Here is a 13,783-nt window from a genome sequence, read left to right on the forward strand (position 1 = left end):
CAAAAATTTCATGTTTCAAAATTAGTTCGTACTCCAAAAAGTGAACAGGATTTTCAAAAAACTGTTCTTATTTTGGAAAATTGTTTGGGACTTCAAAAAATGTTCAAGTTTCCGAGAATATTCCGCAATACAGAATTGTTAATATAATTTTCCAAAAGTTGAAAAAAAAATCAAAAAATGTTTCGAATTTGATGCTGCAATATGTTCTTAAACATTCGCGCTGTCCATTGGTTAGCAAGACCCGTTTGTTCGAGTGGATATCACACTTGGTGGAGTTTTACTTCCCCTCATCATTTTTTTTGGAATTTTACTCGCGCCTTACAAACACAAGTCCTTTTGATGCCTGCTAGTGGGCTGCCCAGACACGAACTATTGTGACCCCATGCGCTATTTGACGATAAAAGAGAATTTATTGGTTGGGTATAATTGATAGAAATTGCAGGCACATGCCTACAAAAGAGAATATGCTGGTTTGGCTCTAACTAACAAAAAACCATGAATAAACCCTTTCTTCCTCGGCTACAGCTGAACAAGACTGTACAAGCAAGGAGAGACTACAGAGATTCAGAACAAACATTTTTTTGAAAGAAAAGGCAGATATTTCTACCTTATGCATTCAAAACGGGTAAAACCCGAGCGGCCAAAGGCTGATTACATGAAGGTGGTGTAAGCGTACACTGAGAGTGCATCAGGCCACCACCAAGCCCGTGAAAGATAGTTACATGGGTTGGGGGGGGGGGAGGAGTGGAAGAGGGTAGGAAGTGGTGATACTTCTAGGAAACTAGCAGGAGGTAGGCCTAGGTTCTAATTGTAGAGCGATTGTTCGCCGTTCGGGCACGCGAACTCCATAATCTGAGTAGGTCAGAGACCTCATGGAGTGTTCGTGTGGCATGCCAGCAGTCATTATTGAAGACCCGGGCGTTCCTCGCCTTCCATAGTCCAACAACACCTGCCACGAACAGTATATTCCAAAGCCTCCCATAAGAATCAGCTGGTGAACGACAGCATAAGAAATCCTGTAGAGAAGGCACCGCAAGGGCCAATGCAAGCAGTCCCGTCCTGCTCCACACTTTGTCCGCAAGCTTGCATCTCAGGACGATAGGATCGATGCTCTCTACTGCTGGGCATATGTCACAACCGTTGTGTTCTGCAATGGTCGTCCAGTGCTTGTTCATCATGTTGTTCTTGGTGTTTGATCTGCCTTTGAGGGCTATCCAAAGAAAGACTCTATGTTTGCTCGGGATGATATGATCCCATATGCTTGGTGCAAGTTGGCAGTCCACACCTCTAAGAGAGAGCAAACCCGAGAAATACTTGGTCGAGAGCTTTCCATTCATTGCCGTAGGTGTTCTTGTATCCCCCCTAGAGGGGTCTGGTTTCTCCAAATGCAGAAAACCAAGCAAGGTTTGGAGGTCGAGTGTGACCGAGTTGGATAAGTTGGGGTGCAGCTGTAGTGCCCATTGTCCCTCACTGAGTTGCAAGGCCACTGTGCAGTTTTTGGACGAAGCAAAGGAGAACAACATAGGGAAAGCAAACCGTAACCTGCCACATGGAAGCCAGTGATCGAACCAAAAGGAAATCCGTGTGCCGTCTCCTATCTTACACTGTGTTGAATGAAGGACGAGGTGCATCGAGGATTTCAAACATTTCCATATGGTGGTATCTCTGCTATGCCTGAGAGCTGAGATCTCCTTCTGGCAGTACTGTGAGACGACCGAGTTAAAGCATGGGACTTCACTGTGCTGCAGAATATTGGACATGAGTTTCCATATCATTGCCATGTTGTGTGCCCTGAGGTCTCTAATTCCTAGTCATCCATTACTCTTGGGTGTAATCACTGTTTCCCATGCAACCAAGCAATGTCCACCCTTAGCTGAGTTCTTACCTAGCCAAAGGAAGCCTCTCAATATTTGTTCCAGCTTGTCCATTGATTTCTTCGGCCATAGAAAGCAGGCCATGAAGTAATTGGGAATGGACGCTAGGACTGAGTTTATCAGGGTAACTCGGCCTCCCCAAGATAGAAAAGTTGCAAGCCATCCTGATGGGTGTATATCCACCTTATGTATGACCGGGATCAGAAGCCCATGTGAGATTTTGTGAAACGATAATGGAAGTCCAAGGTAGGTGCAGGGGAAGGTTGATATCGGGCATTGCAGCAGTTCGACAATCTCCCTACTGGTATCCTGGTCCACACAAATAGGCACTAGAGTGCTCTTTGAAAAATTTATTTGCAGCCCCGTAAAATTGGAGAAATCCTGTAAAACTTGCTTGATAAGCCTTGCTTGTTCAACATCCCCCTGGAACAATATAAGCGTGTCATCTGCGTAATGAAGAATTGGAAAGAAAGCATCCACTCCCAAAGGGTGTTTTAGTCTCCCCGAGCTGTGTTCCAAGCGACATAGCTGCTGTAGCACATCTGCAACCAAGATGAACAGATAGGGCGAGATAGCATCTCCCTATCTTAACCCACTTTTAGACTTGATGCTTCATCCTAGAGAACCATTGATCAGAATTTTGGAGGTGCTAGACGTCAGAATAGCGGAGATCCATTTGACCCATCATTCTCCAAGGCCCCTGGCAGAAAGGATTTGCAGAAGTGCTTCCCAGCTGACAGTGTCGAAAGCTTTGCAAAAATCCAATGTTAAGGCCACCATCGGCTTGCGCCTAACCTTTGCCTGATGTACGAGCTTTGCTGCAAGAACAAAGTTCTCTGCTATACACCTTCCCTGTAAAAACCCTGATTGTAGTTGATGCACCAACTCGGGTACCAGTCTATGTAGGCGGGAGGCAAGGACCTTATAAACTAGCTTCGACAGGCTATGCACCAAGAAAATTGGTCAAAAGTCTCTTATATCCACAGGATTGTCTTTTTTTGGTATCAAGGCGATGTTTGCGAAATCCAGTCCTTGCAGATCAGATACTTGGTCACAGAAATCCTGGAAGAGGAGCAACAGATCATCTTTGAGGATAGGCATGAAGGCTTTGTAGAATTCATTAGTTAAATCATCAGGTCCCGGGCTCTTATTGTTGGGCATTTGACGTATAGTTTCAGCCACCTCTTCCCATGTGAATGGTGAAGGAAATATGCCCTAGAGGCAATAATAAAGTTGTTATTTATATTTCCTTATATCATGATAAATGTTTATTATTCATGCTAGAATTGTATTAACCGGAAACTTAGTACATGTGTGAATACATAAACAAACAGAGTGTCCCTAGTATACCTCTACTTGACTAGCTCGTTAATCAAAGATGGTTAAGTTTCCTAACCATGGACATGTTGAAAGGATCGAGAAGAGGTGTCTAGAGGGGGGTGATTAGACACTAAGTGAGAAAAGTTGCAGTTTTTAATTTCTTTAGGTTGAAGTGGAGTTTTGGCACAAGTTTAACATTCACAATACATATCAAGCAAGCATGCAAAGAGTATATGAGCAGCGGAAAGTAAAGCATGCAACTTGCAAGAATGTAAAGGGATGGGATTGGAGTGTGCAAATGCAATTGGAGACACAGATGTTTTCGTCATGGTTCCGATAGGTGGTGCTATCGTACATCCACGTTGATGGAGACTTCAACCCACGAAGGGTAACGGCTGCACGAGTCCACGGAGGGCCCCACCCACAAAGGGTCCACGAAGAAGCAACCTTGTCTATCCCACCATGGCCGTCACCCACGAAGGACTCGCCTCACTAGGGTAGATCTTCACGAAGTAGGCGATCTCCTTGCCCTTACAAACTCCTTGGTTCAACTCCACAATCTTGTCGGAGGCTCCCAAGTGACACCTAGCCAATCTAGGAGACACCACTCTCCAAGAAGTAACAAATGGTGTGTTGATGATGAACTCCTTGCTCTTGTGCTTCAAATGATAGTCTCCCCAACACTCAACTCTCTCTCACAGGATTTGGATTTGGTGGAAAGAAGATTTGAGTGGAAAGCAACTTGGGGAAGGCTATAGATCAAGATTCATATGGTAGGAATGGAATATCTTGGCCTCAACACATGAGTAGGTGGTTCTCTCTCAGAAAATGAATGCTGGAAGTGTAGGCACGTTCTGATGGCTCTCTCCATGAATGAAGAGTGGGTGGAAGGGTATATATAGCCTCCACACAAAATCTAACCGTTACACACAACTTGCCAATCTCGGTGGGACCGAATCGTCAAACTCAGTCAGACCGATTTAGCAAAGAATGTGACCATTAGGATTTTCGGTGGGACCGACATGCAACTCGGTAGGACAGATGTGGTTAGGGTTAGGGCATAACGTAATCTCGGTGAGACCGATTCTACAAACTCAGTGAGACCGATTTTGGTAATAAGCTAACCAGAGAGTTGGTCAGGCAAACTCGGTGGGACCGATTCGCTCATCTCGGTTGGACCTAAATGTTACGAAGAGGAACAGAGAGTTTGCATTGTAATCTCGGTAGGACCGATTACACAAACTCGGTGAGACCGATTTTGATAATAGATACATACAGAGAGATTACAATCCCATCTCGGTGAGACCGAGATCCCTATCGGTGAGACCGATTTGCCTAGGGTTTGTGGCAGTGGCTATGACATCTGAACTCGGTGGCACCGGATAGAAAGAATCGGTGAGGCCGAGTTGGAATTTTGGTTTGGGTCATATGTGGATGTGAGAAGGTAGTTGAGGGCTTTGGAGCATATCACTAAGCACTTTGAGCAAGCAAGCCATTAAGCAACACCTCATCCCCTCTTGATAGTATTGGCTTTTCCTATAGACTCAATGTGATCTTGGATCACTAAAATAGAAAGAGTAGAGTCTTGTGCTTTGAGCTTGAGCCAATCCTTTGTCCTTAGCATCTTGAAGGGGTTCCACATCCTCTAGCCCATGCCACTTCATTGTTGAACTTATCTGAAACATACTAGGTAAAAGTGTTAGTCCAACAAGAGATATGTTGACAATAATTACCAAAACCACCCAGGGAGCACTTGTGCTTTCAATCTCCCCCTTTTTGGTAATTGATGACAACATACATCAAAGCTTTAGATAAGGATGTAGAGAATAACAAGTAAAGCTTTGGAAAGACATGTTACATGCATAGGCTCCCCCTACATGTATGCAATCATGTGAATATGGAATATAGGAGCAAGTGAATGCACAACCATGATAGAGTAGGCAATGTGTTACATGTATCTTGGCTATATGCATCAGAGCAAAAGATGTGAATGTGTGAAATGTACCTTCATGCTCATGAGTCCTTCTTGCAAACATTATGTATATCAGCAAGAATTCCTCATACACATGACTGTGATGCATATACTCACCATGTGGTCTTGAGTTGGCTTAGGATGGAATGAACCTGCGCAAACAAGGTTAGATAACACAGATGCACCTACTATCCAGAGCAATCAAAAGAAACCACAAGAGTACCAAGACTGGGATGACATGAAGAGAGTGAGTACTGAGTACCACATTGAATATAGACATGTCCCCAATGGTAAAGATGTGCAATGAATTCAAGGATTTCCTTCCCTTAGATGTCTTGCTCCCCCTGAATCTAGCATGGGATACTGGGAGAAGATAGGGAACAAAAAATCAGAGCTCAAAGAGAATAAACAGAGCTAATGCAAACAAACAGATATGAACATGTCTTTCCCCTCTTTAAGACATGTGACTTCTCTCCTCTTGAACACCAATCATCTGGGTTCGTTGATGATTACTCTTTCTCCCCTTGAGTATTCTCTCCCCCTATAAATATGATTAAGCTTTGATGTGATCTCTCTCTCCCCTTGAGGGAGTCCTGGATTCGGGGGTGTCTGGACAGCCGGACTATCATCGTCCGCCGGACTCCAAGACTACGAAGATACAAGATTGAAGACTCCGTCCCGTGTCCGGATGGGACTTTCCTTGGCGTGGAAGGCAAGCTTGGCGATACGGATATGTAGATCTCCTACCATTGTAACCGACTCTATGTAACCCTAGCCCTCTCCGGTGCCTATATAAACCGGAGGGCTTTAGTCCATAGGACATAACCTCCATTACAACAATCATACCATAGGCTAGCGTCTAGGGTTTAGCCTCCTTGATCTCGTGGTAGATCTACTCTTGTACTACCCATATCATCAATATTAATCAAGCAGGACGTAGGGTTTTACCTCCATCAAGAAGGCCCGAACCTTGGTAAAAACATCGTGTCCCACGTCTCCTGTTACCATCCGCCTAGACGCACAGTTCGGGACCCCCTACCCGAGATCCGCCGGTTTTTACACCGACATTGGTGCTTTCATTGAGAGTTCCTTTGTGCTGTCGCCGATAGGAAGGATGCCTCCACCCGTCTTCAAGGACGGTATCTTCGCCAAAGGGGCCTTGGCCGCCGGTCAAACTATCCGGCTAGGTGGTTTCCTTATGACCGCCTGTCCGGCCACTGCTTCGACAATGACTTCTCAAGTCGTCAAAAGCAATCTTCACGTTAGCTCGGAACTGGCCGAGCGGCTGGATCCAATAGAGCTCTCGTCTGTCAATGAGCTCTTGGATCGCATCGCCGCCCTGGGAGTCGCTACGGACTACAATCAGATTGGGCTTAAAACCGATCTGAGAGAGATTAATTCTCCCCAGGTCACCCACCACGTCGCAGTGGTAGAGGAACAATACGGCGACTCTTCTCCCGTATTGAAAACTAGTCATGTCCGGGTTCCCGAACCCTCCATGCCGGATTTCTGCGGAGGGACGGACTTCGATCAAGCACTAAACTTAAAGTCAGGCATCAGACCAGACTCGTTGGACAATGTCCAGCAATCCAAGCTTCCAAATTTGGAAACTTCACGGCCTTCAAGCCCTGAGACGGGTAGGGTTCCGGATTTTATTCCACCCACCCGCCCAGACATATGCGATCTATCTCTAATATGGCAAGAGCCCGCTGAAACAGTACATCACTACTGGGCCAGATTCCTCCTGGTTATGGACAGGATAAAGGACTGCCGAGAGGAAAACGCAATCTCAATCTTTTACAATAATTGCACGGACAAGGGAATACTGAACGCCATCAGCCGTCGTAAAATTACACGCTTCGCCGATCTGGCGTCCATAGTACGAAAGTACTGTGCGATGGAGAGTTCCCGGAAAACCGAAAACCAATTTTGGGACAATCTGGCCCCGAATACAACCCTAGTCCAAAACAAAAGGGTGCATCATACTCAGGCTCCAGATACAAAAACCAAAAAGCAAAAACCCCATAGAGGGCACAGAACCGTACTGGAGGGATGGCTCAGCGGACCCTGTAAACTTCACAGTATAGAGGGCGCCGTCCCAACACACAGCCTTCGAGCATGTTGGATATTACGGCAGATGGCCAAAAGTGGCGAGGAGCTTCTAGCCCCGGAAAACCACTCCAACAATACCAGTACGGTATCAACAGTCTTCGAGACCTTCGCATCAAATAATATGCGGAAACGAACAATCCGCGGCCTCGCCGAAGTCTACCAAGTAGCAACAACAAATCCATGGAGCGACACAGCCATCACCTTCAACGCCAGCGACAAACCTAAATTCCGAACAGCCCGAGCACCAGCCGCACTGGTACTTAGTCCAATAGTGGACGGCTTTCGACTTACAAAGGTCCTCATGGATGGCGGCAGCGGATTAAACCTCATCTACGAGGAAACTCTTCAAAAAATGGAAATAGACTGGAGCCGTATTGAGCGAAGCAGCACAACCTTCAGAGGAATAATCCCTAGCCGGGAAGCACGCTGCACCGGAAAAATCACACTCGATGTGGTGTTTGGCTCGCCGGACAATTATAGATCTAAAGAAGTCACGTTCCAAGTGGCCCCGTTCAACAGCGGATATCACGCTATATTGGGATGAGAGGCATTCACAATTTTTCAAGCAGTACCCCATTACGGGTACATGAAGCTCAAAATGCCTGGGCCCGGCGGAATAATCACTCTCGTTAGTGATCCGGACATAGCACTCCGCGCCGAAAACAAGACAGCCGCATTAGCCCTGGAGGCACTATCCGAAGCCCTAGCGGCAGAAGAACTCACCGCGCTGCGCTCTACGGTGAATAGGGACGATGTGATACTCGATAAGAGATCCAAGTCCACCTCCTTTAAACCAGCAGATGAAATAGTAAAATTCCAGGTCCACCCGACGGACCCAACAAAGATGGCCTCCATCGGGGCACAGTTGAGCCCTGATGTAGACGCCACACTGCGAGAATTCCTTCGGGAAAATTGGGACATCTTCGCCTGGCACCCCTCGGATATGCCCGGAATCCCACGCAGATTGGCAGAACACAGCCTAAACATCCTAAAAGGATTCAAGCCAGTCAAACAGGCTCTTCGACGATTTTCCGAACCCAAAAGACAAGCAATGGGAGAAGAGCTAGCCAAACTATTGGAAGTCGGATTCATCAGAGATATCAAACATCCGGATTGGCTAGCAAATCTGGTAATGGTACCAAAGAAGGACAAATCCTGGCGCCTATGCGTCGATTTTAAAGACCTCAATAAGGCTTGCCCAAAGGATCCCTCCCCCCTCCCCCGCATCGACCAAATAATCGATGCTACTGTAGGGCACGATTCATTGTGCTTCCTCGACGCATACTCTGGCTACCATCAAATCAAGATGGCGGAAGCAGACCAAGCTGCAACGGCATTCATCACTCCATATGGACCATTCTGCTTCAACACGATGCCCTTCGGACTTAAAAACGCCGGCGCAACATATCAGCGCATGATCCAAACATGTCTGGCCACCCAGATCGGCAAAACAGTAGAGGCATACGTAGACGACGTAGTCGTCAAAACCAAACACGTCGAAACTTTAGTAGACGACTTGAGGCTCACATTGGACAACCTCAGAGCATATGACATCAAGCTGAATCCAGAAAAATGCGTTTTCGGCGTACCAGCCGGAAAGCTGTTGGGCTTCATTGTATCCGGTAGAGGAATTGAAGCAAACCCGGCCAAGATCCGAGCTCTGTCACAGTTGGATATTCCAAAAGACCTCAAACAGATACAAAAATTGACTGGATGCGTGGCAGCTTTAAGCCGCTTTATCTCCCGCTTGGGAGAAAAGGCACTGCCCCTCTATCGCCTCCTTAGGCGCACCGAACACTTCGAGTGGACGGATGCTGCCACTGCCGGACTCGAAGAAATAAAGGCCATATTGGCAACAAATCCGGTCCTAGCTGCGCCCAACCTGGGCGAACCAATGTTGTTATACATCGCAGCAACACATCAAGTTGTAAGCGTGGTACTCGTCGTCGAACGAGAGACAGAAGGGCATAAATTCCCTCTTCAAAAACCAGTGTACTACGTATCCACTGTGTTAACCCCCTGCAAGTCCCGTTACCCGCACTATCAAAATATAGCGTATGCGGTGTTCATGGCATCCCGGAAGCTCCGACACTACTTTCAAGAGTGTTCGATAACAGTGGCCTCCGAAGTACCACTTAATGACATTATAAACAACCGCGACGCAACGGGCAGGATTGCAAAATGGGCCATTGAGCTCTTACCATTCGATATAACCTACAAACCTCGGCGAGCCATAAAGTCACAAGTTTTGGCTGACTTTGTCGCTGAATGGACCGAAGCCGAACTCCCTAAAGAGTACGGCGCATACTCCAATTGGACTATGCACTTCGACGGCTCTAAAATGTTGGCCGGACTGGGGCTGGCGTCGTATTGACGTCCCCGACCGGGGACACAGTCCAATATGTACTTCAAATAATGTACACGGACTCCAACAACGTAGCCGAATATGAGGCCCTTCTACATGGTCTCCGGATGGCAATCTCCATGGGCATTCAACGCCTAGAGGTGCGTGGGGATTCAAACCTTGCAATATCCCAAATAAATGGAGACTTTGACGCCAAGGATCCGAAAATGGCAGCATATCGCAACGTTGTCTTAAAAATGTCAGCTCGGTTTGAAGGACTTGAATTCCATCACGTAGCCCGAGATAATAACCAAGCAGCCGACGTACTGGCACGCATCGGCGCAAAACGTGACGCTGTCCCTCCAAATATCTTCCTGGAACGGCTCTTCAAGCCATCCGTACTATGGGAAGAGGAGTCCGGAAACGTCAAACCGGAAAAAACTGCGCCAACCGGCAATTCAGCCGATGACATAACACCTTCAGCCCACGACATAATGGCAGTAATCGCCCCGTGGACAGAACCATTCCTAGCCTACTTGCTTAGGCAGGAACTTCCCGAAGACCAAAATGAGGCCCGCTGCATAGTCCGGCGATCGAAAGCCTACAAGGTCCATGAGGGAGAACTTTATAAGAAAAGTACAACCGGAGTCCTTCAAAGGTGTATCTCCGAAGAGGAAGGGCGAAACCTCCTGGCTGAAATTCATGCCGGACTAGGCGGACACCACGCAGCAGACCGGGCCCTTGTAGGAAAGGCATTCCGTACAGGATTTTATTGGCCGACGGCCCGGGCAGATGCCCAGGACTTAGTCCAAAGATGCGTCGGTTGTCAGCTCTTTGCTAATCAGAGCCATATGCCACCCACCGCCCTCAAAACTATACCCATTACCTGGCCGCTCGCGGTCTGGGGGCTTGACATGGTTGGACCCCTTAAAGGGGGAACCCACAAGCAAAGGTACCTATTGGTCATGGTGGACAAATTCACCAAATGGATAGAGGCCAAATCAGTCAAAACAGCAGAGTCCGGACCAGTGATAGACTTTATATCCGGGGTAGTACACCGTTATGGTGTCCCCCACAGCATCATCACCGATAACGGCACGAACTTCACGACCGACGAGGTTAAGTCATGTGCAAAAACATGGGCATTAAGCTTGATTACGCTTTAGTCTATCATCCTCAAACCAACGGTCAAGTGGAACGAGCAAATGGTCTAATAATGAGCGGCATTAAACCCAGACTAGTGCGGTCACTTACGAAATCCGACACGCACTGGGTAGAGGAGCTTGACTCTGTGCTCTGGGGGCTGCGGACAACGCCCAACCGTACTACCGGATTCACACCATTTTTTAGGTATACGGCGCAGAGGCAGTTCTGCCCTGCGACATTATTCATGACTCACCTCGAGTACGCATGTATGAAGAAAGAGAAGCCGAGTTGGATCGGCAGGACAGTTTGGATGCATTGGAGGAAGAACGCGACGTCGCCAAGGCTCGTTCCGCATTCTATCAGCAGCAGGCCCGAAGATATCAAAGCAGAGAAGTACGGGCCAAGACTTACAACGTTGGCGAACTAGTTCTATGCCTGCCAGACAAGAAAAAGGACAAGCTCAAGCCCAAATGGGAGGGCCCCTTCATCATCGATCAAGTCCTGACCGGCGGAGCGTACCGTCTACGAAATGCATCGGACAACCGACTCGAGCCGAACCCATGGAACGCAGCCCGCCTCCGAAGATTCTATGCCTAGCGCTGGACTAAGAGTTCGTCCCCTTACCCCGTCCAAATTTTTACACTTCAGCTGTCTTTTGTTTCTCTTTCTTCTCGTAACCTTTTTCCTAAAAAAACCCTTAAGGGCCTACTTGCGCACTGTTCGCACATACTTGACGTGCCATCCGCACTCATTATACCTGGGGGCTTCCTTTCCAGAAGCTCAATTATAAGGGCTTTATGCCCAGCACATGTGTCAAGCTTCCACATGTACCTTTTACTCACCATTATATGCATCGATATGACTTAAGTTTTGGCCAAGCTGGGTTGCCTGGCTCCTGTGCTTACCCCTACATTCCCGATTGTTCGGCTAGGAGGTAAAGGGAGCACCTCTACGATTGTTACTGCCGGGTCAGCCGGATGTGTACCTCAGACTGGGTGAAGCCGAAAGCTAGTGTTCTTAAGGGAATATTCGGTCGGTGACTTGAAAGATGATTTTGTACCCACTTATTTATCTGCCCCCAGATGTTTTTCTGCTTTTTTCGCAGTCCGGACATGCACTTTAGGGCATGCCTCCCAGGGAAAGGAACCCTTAACGGAACTATTCTCCCTGGAAGATGTTTCTTACTAACCATGTAATATAACATAACTAGTTGGGCACTTGTCTGATAAAGCACTAATGACCCCTACGCCTGGTCTCCATGCATACCCCGGTTGTTTCTTAACCGAGAAGGTATTCGGACACACTCCGGACTCTAGGGTCCCGAGGTTGAAGCGAAAAGGTCAGCAAAGACAAACGATCTACAATCCGGCTAGAAGGCATTTCACATGTCATTTTAAAATACATTGTCAAATCTACTGACTGTATTCCTCCTCAATCCCGTCTAACAGGCTGTCTAACTTACAGTCCCGTTGGGAAAATTTAGCAGCCAACTCTACTTGGTTGTATACTAAACTCACAGGGATCTCCTTCCCATCGGGCCCCACCGGTCCGACCTCGGCCATGTGGTTGGGACCCGCCTTCTTGTACCGCGTCTTCACCATGGCCCAAGCCTCCCTGGCACCTTGGCGGCAGGCCGAAATCTTCCATAAACGGAAGCGCTGCCGCATTCCCTGAAGCTTCTCCGCAAGCTCCCCAAAGCCCTCGGGTGGGGAAAGGGCTGGCCATAAAGCCTGAACGATGCCGCTCATCGCCTGCCGTACTCGTTCGAGCAGTTGCAACAGCTCGGGAAGTTGATCACCCGTTGATGCGGGCATCTCCTCCGTAGGGCGACCTGCGAGTATACCTACAAGACATATTTTGTCAATTGACTTCCTCGCTGAACTCTTCTTTTCAAAGGAGCTCGCTCAAGCACTTACTATAAATGCCGCGACGAAGCCGCTGATTTTCCTTAACGGAGCCGGACAGCTCGACCCGAACGCCTTTCAGCTCTTCTCCAAGCTGGGCGTGGGCATCTTGGAGTTTGTTCCTTTCCTGCTGCACTCTATTCAGCACCCTCTCGCCGGCCTTCAGCTGGCGCAGCAATTCCTGCCTGTCCGGATCTTGTCCCGCAGCACCTGCAATGTCATTATTAGACTTGCACGCATGCCGCATAGTGCTTATATTTAAAAGCAGATGCGTTACCAGGAGGGGCCTCTGTGTTCCCTCCTGCGGCAGCAAGTGCGGCCCCAAGTTGGGCCTTGCACTCTTGCAGCTCCTGAGACAGTTGGGTATTCTTCTCGGTAAGATCCTGCATTTCAAATGATCCTTAAATCAGTTAACATAACTACTTTAAGTCTCGGGGGCTACTGGCATATATAACTATTAAATTTTCTTACCCGTATGTCTTTTACATACTGCTCCGTGGCTCTGGTAAAACCATCTTGAGCAGCACGGAGGTGCACATCCCCTGCGTTAAAGGCATTCAATGCCTCAGGGGAGAAGCACGCTTCACGAAATACTGTCCGGCGGCGCCTGTGGTTCATGGCGCTCTCCACCTCAGACTTGGTGGCGGACAGTCTGTCGGCATCCTCCGTTGGAGGAGTATCCGGCCCGCGCCTTGCACTTGCCTCCCCATCCAGACCGGGTGCTGGAGCCTGGCTGGTAGAGGTCGGATTGGCAACCTCTACGCCCGCAGTCCGGCGGGCGCTTTTTCTCCTACAAAGATCATGAGCACTCAAAGGCTTCCTAGGAACGTTGCTCCAAATAATTAATTACGAGCTATACCTTTGTGGCGATGTTTCAGTCCGCGCCGCGCTCCTTTTCCGCCTACTGGTCCGGACTGGCCTTTGTTGGTCAGCCGCCGCGGGCTCGACTTCCCGCCTTGAAGGCGCTTCCTGCAAAACACCATCGTACGCGAAGGTCAGAAATGGGCAAGGAAGAAATAATGGTGTCCGGACTTCCGTCACAATCACCTGGGAAGCCGGATATAGTCCGGGTTAGTCAGCCGTAATGGCAACTAAAGCATTATCCATGCTT

Source organism: Triticum dicoccoides, chromosome 1B, assembly GCF_002162155.2.
Source record: "Triticum dicoccoides isolate Atlit2015 ecotype Zavitan chromosome 1B, WEW_v2.0, whole genome shotgun sequence".
NCBI lineage: Eukaryota > Viridiplantae > Streptophyta > Magnoliopsida > Poales > Poaceae > Triticum > Triticum dicoccoides.